At 38.2% G+C, this 12,518-nt stretch overlaps 1 protein-coding gene and 1 pseudogene across 1 annotated transcript in view; one reads left to right on the top strand and one right to left on the bottom strand.

The window, feature by feature from the left end:
• Positions 1 to 12,518, top strand: part of KCNH5 (potassium voltage-gated channel subfamily H member 5) — a gene marked incomplete at its 5' end in the record, with an annotated part of 236,174 nt that overhangs the window by 24,022 nt on the left and 199,634 nt on the right. The window lies entirely within an intron of this gene.
• Positions 2,667 to 2,966, bottom strand: LOC109384462 (60S ribosomal protein L31 pseudogene; annotated as a pseudogene).

Below are 12,518 nucleotides of genomic sequence, written 5' to 3' on the forward strand. Positions count from 1 at the left end.
CTGCTCAGCTCGGGCTGACTCGAACCGCTGTTGCTCAGAGCTCAAACTCTTGAGCGAGCTCTTAACCAACTGAGCCACTCAGCCGGCCCTAGCCTCCCTCTTTATCAACATCTGCACCAGTGGTATATTTGTTGCAATCAATGAACCAACACTGACATTATCATCACCCGAAGTCCATAATTTACATTGGGTTCCTCTTGGTGTTGTGCACTTTCTAGGTTCTGACAAATGCATGATGACATGTATCTACCATTGTAGTATCATACCGAGTCATTTCACTGTCCTAAAAATCATCTGTGTTCTGCTTATTCATCCTTTGTGCCCTGAATCCCTAGAACCACTGATCCTTTTACTGTCTCCATAGTTTTGCTTTTTCCTGAATATCATATAGTAATAGTTGGAATCATCCAGTATGTAGCCTTTTCAGAATGGCTTCTTGTTCTTATTATTATACATTTAAGGTTCTTCCGTGTCTTTTCATGATTGATAGCTTAATTTTTTTTTGTACTGAATAATATTGCATTGTCTGGATATACCACAGTTTATCCATTCATCTACTGAAGGACATCTTGGTTGTTTCCAAGCTTTGGCAACTATGAATGAGCTGTTATAAACTTGTGTGCAGGTTTTTGTGTGGACATAAGTTATCAACTCATTTGGGTAAATGCCAAGAAGCATAATTGCTGGATCATACGGTAAGACTATGTTCAGTTTTGTAAGAAACTGCCAAACTGTCTTCCAGAGTGGCTGCACTATTTTGTATTCCACCAGCAATTAATGCGAGTTCCTGTTGCTCTACATCCTCACCGGCATTTGGTGTTGTCAGTGTTTTGATTTTGGCCGTTCTAATAGATGTGTTTTGGTATCTGATGGTTGTTTTAACTTGAAATTCCCTAATGATATATAAGGTTGGACATCTTTTCATATGCTTATTTGCCATCCAAATATCTCCTTTGGTTTTAAGCATCTGTTTAGATCTTTTGCTCATTTTTTAATTGGGTTGTTAATTTCATTCTTGGTAAGTTTCAAGAATTCTTTATATATTTTGTATAATAGGCCTTTATCAGATATGTATTTTGCAAATATTCACTCCCAGTCTTGGCTTTTCTTTTTATTCTCTTGGCAATATCTTTCACAGAGCAGGGTTTTTAATTTTAATGAAGTCCAGTTTATTAATTATTTATTTCCTGGATCATGGCTTTAGTGTTGTATCTAAAAAGTTATCACATACCCATTTTTTTAAAAGTTATCACCATACATTTTCATCCATGTTATCTTCTAAAAATTGTATGGTTTTGTGGTTTACATTTAGGTTTATGATCCATTTTGAGTTAGTTTTTGTGAAAAGTGTGAGTTCTGTTACTGAATTCATCTTTCTGCATTTGGATATCCAACTCTTTGAGCATCATTTATTGAAGACTATCTTCGATCCCTTGTGTTGCCTTTCTTCCCTTGTCAAAGATTAGTTGACTATATTTATGCAGATCTATTTCAGGGTTCTCTATTCTGTTTCACTGATCTATTTGTATATTCTTTTGTCAATACCTCACTGTCTTGATTACTGTAGCTTTCTATCAAGTGTTAAAGTCAGGTAACATTTGTCCACTGACTTAGTTCTTCTCCTTCAATATGGTGTTGGCTATTCTGCACAATTTTTTCCTCTCCATATGAACTTTAGAATCAGTTTATCAATATACACAAAGTAATGCTGGGATTTTGATTGGGATTATGTTATAGCTATAGATCAAGTTGAGAAGAACTGACATCTTGACGATATTGAATATTTCTGTCCATGAACATGGGCTATCGCTCCATTTTATTTAGTTCTTTTTGATTTCTTTCATCAGCATTTGTAGTTTTCCTCAATTATATTGGGTCGTCAGGAAAGTCATGGTGTATTTTTGCATTGAAAAATAGAAAAATACTTCATGACTTTCCTGACGACCTGAATCATCCTGTACATATTTTGCTAGATTTATATCTAAGTCTCTCCATCTTGCAGAGCACTATTCTTTGGCAACTATGCTCACCTCTCATCATGAGTTCCTTTCCATGAATATTCTTATTCTCAAATGTAAATAATCTAGTCTGATGACCTCCCCTACCAGCTTTCTATATGTGTTTAGGGAATGCCTCAGGGTTTATGTCCCAAGCTGGGATCTCCCATTGAAAGTGTAAAGCACTGTGGACAAATGAATATGAAGATGAGCAAGGCACAGTTACTGAACTCAAATGTACCTATCTTCTAGTTTGAGAGAAAAATTTGCTCACAAACTATTCAGAGGTGTAAGTGGAAGGGGAGTCAATGAGAGGGAAGAGATGGGGTAAGGATTTGAGGAGGAGTAAGAGCCAGGCTCAGGTTCCAAACTGGAACATGGTGGCAGTGGTCTGAGCTTTTAAGTTCTATTCCAGATGGGGATGGGTAGGATAGAATGTTATCGAGGTGGGTAATACACAGATTTAAAGATAAGCATCTTTCTTATATTTGAAAAATTTGGTTATATTCCAGGAATAAATAAATATATACATATATATTCATATATATATATTTTTGAGGGGGCAGTTTTATAACTTTATTCAACAATCAATGGTTAGCTCTCATCCACATTAACTGTTTGTAGATTTTTGAAAGTGATGACAGGTACATAGGAAACCAACATATAGAGCTAATTTGGTGACTCTTCATCCTTGTTATGCTTTCTGGACAACCCCACCCGGATGTGGTATGGGACATTCCTTATTCCTTCAGCCCAGACAGCTTTATTGAGTCTGGTGTCAATGCGCACACCTGGGGTTCCCATCTCCTTCATGGCAAATTTCTGGATCTCTCTGAGTGCCCGAGGGGCACACTTCTTGAAACCCATTCCATGGATACGCTTGTAAATGTAGATGGTGTATTCTCTGGTCACTACCTCGTTGATGGCAGAATGGCCCTTCTTCTCACCACCCTTCTTTGCGGGAGCCATCCTGCTGGGCCCAAATTGGAAAGCCAGGAGTATATTCTTTTGCATGAGTTTTCTGCAGAGACAAAGCAGTCTATCTAACTGAGGGAATTAGCTCTCAGAGGATAGGAAGTAACAAGTAATGAAGACAGCAAAGAGATTCCTTTATTTGATTTTGTTGCTTACCTGAAAATAAATTTTTATCTCTACTGATCTTCATTCATGATGAATGCTCCTATTGTTAAGCATTAGGGGATGATTTTGAAGTAGAGGCAAAGAAGTTTGAAATATATTGCAACCTGTATCCTATAACCATTTTTTTTTACCTTAACTAACTATGGATATTTGCATAGAAATTGCTCTTTACTGTCTTTCTGCACAGTAATAATCCCTGTGCTTGAGAACACATCACTTCCCTCATGCTTCTTTGAAGGAAATTCTAAACCTCCATCCCTACCCCATTTGGTCTTTTTATTACTTTGTTTTATTCCATGATTTCATCCCTGCTTTCATATAACACATGCTGACTCACAAGAAACATGCTTATCTTTATATTGGAAATCTTCATCTTTAAGAAATCTGTTTTTTAGACATTGTGGATAAAGGGTTAATAAAACCATTTCTCTTCCTGCACAAGAATTTCACCTTTGGTCAACTGTCTTCCTCTTTCCCCCTGGCAACTGATGAAGGAAATATGTTATCTATGTTTTTAGGTAATATTAGTTATATTTTAAAAAGACCTCTGATTAGTAAATTGCACCTGGACTGGGAAAACTTTTAATAAACTATAAATAACCTGATGAGGACAATATAGCGTAAGGGTTCTCTGAATGCTACAATCTGAGCGTAATCCTTGTGGGACTCTGAAAGTGATACCTGTATTGTTATTACAGGCATTGGGTGAGATGGTGCATGAGGCTGAAAGGCTGGACCCCCAAACATTGCCAACAAAACCTGCTGATAAGAGCAATCTGAGTTGAGTTTATTGCCTACCATTATAAGAGAAAACACTAGCTTGCAAAGATTTGGTGTTTCTCAGAGCAGGAAATAGAGAATTTATTGGGAACCAGAAGTTTGATTTTTGGTGGGTTTTTCAAAGCAGGGAGGGGTTAGGGGAATGGGCTTTATTAGGATTGGGTAAGGTTCAAGGCTCATGATACAGTAGTTCAGAGCTGGTGGAAATAAAAAGGTGGGGATTTTGAGGTACAGAATTTAAAGAATCTGATGACATAAACTATCTGTTGATGCTTTCTATTGAGGAATTAATGGATCTTTGGGCAATGCCTATAATGAAAAAGCAAACCGTTTTCCCAGGCAGGGTAATAGAGTCCTGGAAAAATAAAGTCACGCTAAGGAAGGCAGAGGAATAACACAAAATCATGTTAACATAGATGGTTAAATTATGGCTTCAGCTTTGCATGTACAAGCTGAGTATGGGGTAGACAATTTAAGTTCTAAGGCTTTCAAGTCAAGATGTTTTTAGTGCCTGCCAGTTGAATCTCATTTGCTCACTTCTGAGTTGTTCTCTGAAGGGAAAAGCATAAGATGGATAGCTCTGTGGAATGCTACACAACTGCTATGAGGTCAAATCCTATGGAAGAAGATGTCAGATGCTGCCCCATTGATAAACAGTGATCTCTGCCCTGTATCCATCTGAGTCTGCTGAGAATATGGTCTGTAATAGTCTTGTGAGTCTGAATATTCACTTGGTCAGCAATGCAGACACAAATATGGACTTTACAATTAAATGCCTGGTGTGCATTTTTCAAAAAGATGCTTGTTTTCACTATGATTTTTTTGTGTTTAGGTCATGTGTCCGTAAAAGTCAGCCATTTTCGGTTATATTCACATTTATACACAGGATTACACTGAGTTATGAATATGAATGACCATACTCAAAAGCTGTTGTTCGAGCATTGGTAGATGTTGCAGTTTTGGTCACAGTGAGTGAAGAGGCCTAGATGACAGGAGCTTGTGCAACAATTATTTTATAATAATTACAAATAGACTAGCAGAATTTTTTACCTAGGTATGGTCCTGCTAGAATTTTAGAACCAATTGTACTTTTTGTGTTCAGTATTGACATCTAACAATTAAGTTTACTAATAACATTATCTATTTAAAGACAGTTTCACCTATATTGGCAAAGTAGTCACATTTAGGAACTATAATCTCCATGTGCAGAAGCCTTTCAGTGTATGAGGTAAAGTTATATCAGTAGGACTGATCATTTTTGCTCTTCATGTAGTTTAAGTATATATGAAAACTTTAAAACGTAAAAGGGATCAAATATATGGCGATGGAAGGAGAACTGACTATGGGTGGTGAACACTCAATGTGATATATAGATGATGTATTACAGAATTGTATACCTGAAACCTATGTAACTTTACTAACAATTGTCACCCCAATAAACTTTAATTAAGAAAAATACAAATACAAATAAAAAAAGCATATATATGTGTGTGTGTGTGTGTGTGTGTGTGTGTGTGTGTGTATAATTTTAGATAGTGATATGGTCTACAAATAAAAATAATAAAGGGCAACAGGATATAATGATTGGGATGATCAGAGGTTGAACCATGTAGGAAAGTATATAGAGAGCTAAATGCAGCTCTTAGGTTATGATTTTGTCTTTATAGTTGCAAAGAAAAGAGACACAAGTGACCTCAAGTGATGGGAGATTTAATGTAAGAGTGGACATTTAATATAAGGATGGACAATAATCTGTATACTTAGATTGACTTTTGAAATGTGGTGGTACATTCAGAAATATAAAGGAATGGCCTAAGAAAGATTTATTTTTCTCTCAAAGTCATCCTTTAAATGTAAAAAAAAATGCCTTAAGTGACTTCATTCATTCATTCACTCATCAAATATATATGGAGCTACTTGTTTATTCTAACTATTAAGAATCTAACAGTGAGCAAGTGCACATTCCCCCCATCTTCATGAAACTGTCAGAGAAATTGCACTAGACACTTGTTAGAAACAGCAAGGAAGACTTTGTTTAAGACTATTGCAATAAGGGAGAGAGACTGAATTCAACTCTACTGAAACAAAAAAGCAGGGAGGTTGGCTAATGAACAGGCCACCTGTGTTTGCTAATTGGTGCTTATCAAAGTTAGTCTCCTACCTTCCTACAGAGACAGAGATAGGAGTGCTATATTTCTTAATGATTACATTTCAAAGGGATGGCTCCTGAGTCTTTGAGAAAGGCCTTCCTGGGTTGTAAAATTGGCAAGTGTAGAAGAAGTTTTATATCTCAAAGGGGCAGAGAAAGAATTTATAATTGAGTTTTCTAAAGCAAATAGAAAAGGGAGGTCAGGGCCCTAAAGTCAAGGAAAAGCCTGTCTACAGTTTTTTTTTCTTTTTAATAATTTTTGTTTTGTTTTGTGTTTTTAGCTGAGCCATTCTGCCACCTGTTGTCAGCTCAGTGGCAGCTCAGCTTGGGCTGGGAATTGAACTGGCGACCCTGTTGCTCAGAGCTCACACTGTTGAGCAAGCTCTTATCCAACGGAGCCACTCAGCCAGCCCTACAATTTAACCAAGTTGAAAGGAATGTTAAGGCCCTCTTGGTCAGGGTTTTGATTTTGGTGGAGGAAAAACAGTAAACATACGTGAAAACTTTAAAAAGTATATATGTAATTTCAGATAGTGGTATGTTTTACAAGTAAAAATAATACAGGGCAATAGGTTATAGATTTGGTTGATCAGGTGTTGAGCCATGTAAGAAAGCTTTCAGTGGGCTAAATGCAGCTGTTAGTTAGGAATGTTTTTTAGTTGTAAAGAAAAGAGACTCGAGCGACATCAAGTGATGAGAGATTTAATGTAAGGATGGACATTTTTTGGAACATTGGAAAACAAACAATGGGACCTTAGGAACTAATATTTGTATATGTCCCTGGACCATGGTAGCTCTGGGAACCTTGGCCCAAAGCATAGCCAAGTTGTAATGTTAAGGAAGTGAGCCTGAAAGTGGGCACTGGGCCAAAGGTGGGAAGGGAGGGGGAGTATACAAAAATGGAGCTACTCTTTGATCACTGATTTTACATATGTCACTGTCTTGCTTTGCTGTCTTTTAATTATAGCTTTAGCAACCACATTGTCATATATTATCATTAAAATGGTTGGAAAAGGGTCACTTTTGCAAAATGATCTTGGAGGACATGACTGTTCACTCTGTTCTATTTTTCTAGAGTTTGTAGATCTTTACTTGAGTGTCCTACCATTCATATGATTCACTTAGTCCTGTCAACATACTTTTCTATTTTCTCTCTACTGACTGAATTCTTTCCTTCTCTTTTTTCTTTCTTTCTTGGCTCCCATTCTTGAATCTTTGTAACTGTCACTAGCCCATGGTCCATCATGGCCACTTCAGACTTTCTCAGATTCAACTCACTGCCTGCTGCATCATTCATTCCCTCAGCATTTCTTGGACCAGTTATTCATACTATAAAACAAGGGTCTTAACTTGAGGATGGGTATAACTAGAGGAAGTCTCTGAAAATGTAACATTTAAGCCCAAGTCTTAAGTCATACCAAGTATGAAATTCTGTGACATATGTGCTTTCCCCAGATTTATATCAATTAGATATTTTCCCCTGCAAAACAAACTATTCCAAAATTTTGTGGATAATAACAACCACCATTTCTTTAGGTCACGAGTCTGTGGCTTAACTGGGGTTCTGCTAACTTGGGCTAGGTTTGTCTTATCTCAGCTAAGTTTACCCAGGAATCTGTGATAGTTTGCTGCATTGGTTTGTGGCTGGCTGGTCTGGGATGGCTCAAATGGATGACTCAGAAGGCTGCTCCTCTGGTCTCTCATCATCCAAGCTTCACATGGCGACTGAGCAGGGTTCCAAGACCATGAGTGGAGGTGCTATACCTTTTGAGGTCTAGGCTTAGAACTTGCATGGCATCACTTTGACCACATTCTGTGGGCCAAAGCAAATCATAAGTCTAGTCCATAATCAAGAGTTGGGGAAAGAGACCTTATCTCTTGATGGGAGGATTGCAAAGCCACATTGCCAAGGGGCATAGATACAGGAAGATAAATAACTACAGCTACTTTTTTTTTCAATCTACTACAACACCCTATGTGTGAGAATGCAAGATGTAGGTGAAGCACCATGCAACTGGGTATTACAAGTCTGTATCCTGCACTATAACTCCCACTTAATTGTCATATATCCGTTGACAAGGAAGCTCTTTGATCAACCCTTTTGTGTTTATAAAGCAAGAAGAGAAGAAGGCAGGAAAGAATATTAGCTGAATTCATTAGTGATAACCAAATGAGAGCATTGATTTATATTTTAAGAGGTTTTATGCTGATAACATTTTGCATCTCTTTAGTGTGGGAATCCAGAAAAAGTCTTAAAGAGTTAATAACACAGAGATGCCCCTGGATATTGTTTCTTATGCTACTATGGTCTGAGAGACTTGGCTTGTCAAGTAGGAAATTGGCTAGAAAAGTGGAAGGCTGATGACTGAAAGCTCTCCATTAACCCTGCTGTGTTCTGCATTTGATGTGTTTGCTATTATCTTCCATCAGAGGAAACCTAGGGATTTGTGTGCTTAGAGCTCAGAGGCGGGAAAGAAACAGGAAGCTGCTGGGGTGCAGAGGAGGGCACAGAAGGACTGGACAGCGGGGAGTGAAATGGAACAGAAAATGAATGACCAGGTAAAACTGGTGGAAAGTACAGAATCAAGAGGTTGTTATGAAAAAGGTGGTAGTATGGAAGGAGGGCGTTTTTCAGAATTGGCATGTAAAAAAGTGTCCAGTATTACCTTATAGGAAATAAAAATTCCAAACAAGGAATTAAATACAATTTATGACCCAATCTCAAGGTTATTAGGGTGAGTCATAAAATAAGGAAAACCTCTTATTTTACTTACAATGTTGAATATAAACCTCCCTCCCCAATCATATGATGCAGAAGAAATCATGTATCTGAATTATGTATTGTGGTGAAATGTTAACCTAACAACATAGCGGTGGCTATTGAATTTTCCATAACATTATTTTTTGTGTTTAAATATAGCATACTTAAAGAAAATGACATCAGTCTTAAGTGTGGAGTTCAAAGAGATTTCACAAAGTAAACACACCTAGTACTTACTCCATATTAAGAAACACAACGTTGCCAGAAACCCCAAACCCCCCTCATAGTCACCACCCCTCCCCCAACAAAGGGAGCCACTATTTTGACTTCTAATCCCGTAGAGGAGTTTCACCTGTTTTTAACTTTTTCTAGATGAAACCATACAGAATATACTCCTTTGTGTCTGGTCTCTCTTGCTTAACACTATGCTTTTCAGATTCATTCTTGTTATTGAATGTTGTTCTTATCTGTTCATGTTTATATTTGGTTAGTATTCCATTGAGTAAATATGCGATAATTTATTTATCCATTATACTGGAGATGGACATTTGGATTATTTCAAGTTTTAAGTATTTCATCCCATTTTAAAACCAAGTCATTTCACTTTGAGTTTGGATTGTAATGATTGCAGTAAGTTCTCTTTGATGCAAAACAACGGAGAACAAGATATTTTAAAAAGAGCTTTCCAAATAAAGCAAACTTACTTACTTGTGTATTATTCATTTGAATAGCAGTTTCTGATTTTATAAGCAGATAAAGGGAACACTGGGCAAATTCAAAGGTGAAACTTTGAGGTTATGTTTGGGAACTAAAAGAAGTTTGGTTTGACTAGAGAACTATTGCTGTGCAAAGACACGCAGTGCAGCTGGTTGTCGTGGAAAATGCACTAAGAATCTGAGGGACTAGGCCTGAGTGATGCTTCCATTCCTTCTTACCTGTGTGACTTTGGGCAAGTTATTTAACCTGCCTGACCTTCAGTGTCCTCATATGAGCAATGGGGATAGGAATCCTGCTGCTGTGAGAATGAAATGACTTGGTCCATTTAGAGAGCTGCAGACTTTTATAGAGTTTTGAGGCCTCCACAGACCACTGCTGTGCCTGGGTGCAGATAAGTATTTAATCTCCTTTATTCAGTCATGTACAGAATGCCCATGTTTGAGCCCATATTGCTGGTACTAAGGTGCTTAGTTCAATTAGACCTTACACTCTAGGTCTAGCGAGTTTCAGTGAGGTCAGACAGTGAAGTGGTGAGGAACAGGGGTCCGAAGCACACGCTCTGTATTTGAATCTTGCCTCCTCCTCTTCTAGCTGTATGAACTTAGTCAAATTACTTAACCTTTCTGGGCTGTGTTTTAATAATGATACCTACTGCATAGGATTGTTTTGAAGTGTAAATTAGTTAATACATATAAAGCACTTAGAACAGTACCTGGCATGTAATAAGTATTCAATATTGTTATCTCCTTGCCTGTCTTCCAAGTAGAAATGGATAATCTTGCTTTCTGGTTGGTTTACTGCATAAAAGTATATGTACAAACTTGCTGAAATCTTGGTTGCATCCTTTTATCACTGTAGCTCCAACTATGATTCAGGCTGTCTCCCTCGGGGTTATACATAATGAGCTCAATGCTCTGTGTGTTTGAACAGTTATAATGCCCTGCCCCAGTCTCCATTTTCTTTGACTTCGCCTAGTAGTATATTTTTGAGTTCTTTTTTAGCACCCTCTTCTGAATATATTTTATGTATCTCCTATAGCTATGGTCTGGTCAGTGGAGAAATGAAAGAGAATTACTCTTTCATACTTGATGCCATGCCTTTATTAATGCAACTCAAAGTTGCATTGACTGTTTTGTTGTCTGTATTTTACCGTTAAATCACATCAAGTTTATTATTAACCAAGACTCCCTAAATTCACCTCATCCACATTTGTGTGTGTTACAGAATTTTTTCATTTATTTATTGAATGCATTGACTGCTTAACATATTACCGTATGCTAAGCTTTGTAATTGATACTAGCCATATTCATCAAAAGGGTTAGAGTTTCCTGGGACGTCATGTATACAGAGACTTGTAATAAAGTGTTCTTGTGATCATTGTTATAATAGAGATGTGCAAAGGGTGTATGATAACACAAAGGACACCTAACTCTCACAGTCGGAGAGAGGGTGAGGGTATGAAGTTGATGACCGTGGGGGAGGGGGAAGATGTCAGAGAGATGCACACGGAGGAGAGGGTGTTTGCCATAAATATAAGTAAGTTCCTAGCCACCAAGAGTGTGGGAGGGACAGAGCCTTTAAGAAGGAGGAACAACTAGCAGTGGCATGAAACAGAATGGGCACTGTAGGAACTACACATAGCTGAGTGTGGTAGGGGCAGAGAGCATGAGGAGGAATGGATGGGAAAGATGCTGACGAGTTCTGCAGGTACCAGATCCTGAATGACTTTGCATGTCATAGTTAATACTTAATCCTATAGCATTCAAGATTCTTAGATCAGAGAGGGACATGATTCGATTGATGTGATTTTAAAACAACACCAGGCTCGGAGCCTGTATAGTGTGAGCTGTGAATTAAAAGGGAGTGAGAATAGAGGTAGAGTGGCCAGTGGAGAGGCTATTCCTTGTCACACATGTAAGAAAAAACATGAAGTCGTGGCTGATCATGACCTTGGAAATGGGAAAGAAGGGTAAATTTTTGAGATATTTTAGAAGTAGCTATACGCGTATATTGAGCACTTACTCAGGCACATTGAATGGTAAGAGCCTCAGGACTTGATAATCAGCTGGATGAGGCTCAGCTCCAGGCCTGAGGACAGATAACGATGTCCTTCACAAGAGTAGGATATGGAGACCTGACTCAGGAAGAGAGAAGGATTCCCTTTGGGACCTATTACCATTTGAACCCCTGAGGGACATATAAATGGAAATGTATAGCAGGCATTTTGCTCTGTCAGGAACTCAGGAGAGGGTTTTGAGCTGAGAAGTGGACCTGTGAATCATCCATTTATAGAAGTCAGTTGAAACATGAATATGCATTAAATCAACCAGGAAAGGGCTAAGGGTAATCGCGAAGAGAATCCTAACACATAATAGAAGCATGGAGAAGGGGATCCCTAGAAAATGACATTGAAAGAAATAACAGTTGAGGAGGTGGCTAAAACCTAGGAGAAAGTCATACATACAACCCATGGCAGAAAGAGTTCACAGTGCTTACAAAATATTTTGTAATATTTAACTGGTGTTGGACACAGCTATAGAAAATGTGCCTTTTGATTAAGTGGCGTCCAGAGCAGATGCCATCATCTTTTGGAGAAATCTGCCTACTTCAGAGATCAAAGGAGAGTGTCCTTCCCCCATGTAGGCCTCATGCTAGTAGGGCCTCGCTCTCCCCATTCCAATTAAGAGTTGTGACTGGTTTGTAGTTTGAGTGGAGCTAAAGATTCCTCTCTGTCTTTCCTTTTTTTTTTTGTTTTGTTGTTGTTGTTGTATTTAGTTATTTATTTATTTATAAAGATTTTTATTGCGGAATTGGGGGAAGGGGAACAGACAAGTTGCTGTCCTTTTGTTCTTCAGTCTAGTTGTAGAGGACGTTGCTTCACTGGCCCAAGTTGGCACCATCATTGCGCTCTTCACGGGCGAGGCAGATCAGTCGCCGACTTCTGGATGGCTGCTCACTGCGGCTGCTGGCTGCT

This window comes from Hipposideros armiger, unplaced genomic scaffold (genome assembly GCF_001890085.2).
Source record: "Hipposideros armiger isolate ML-2016 unplaced genomic scaffold, ASM189008v1 scaffold_5, whole genome shotgun sequence".
Taxonomy (NCBI): Eukaryota; Metazoa; Chordata; class Mammalia; order Chiroptera; family Hipposideridae; genus Hipposideros; species Hipposideros armiger.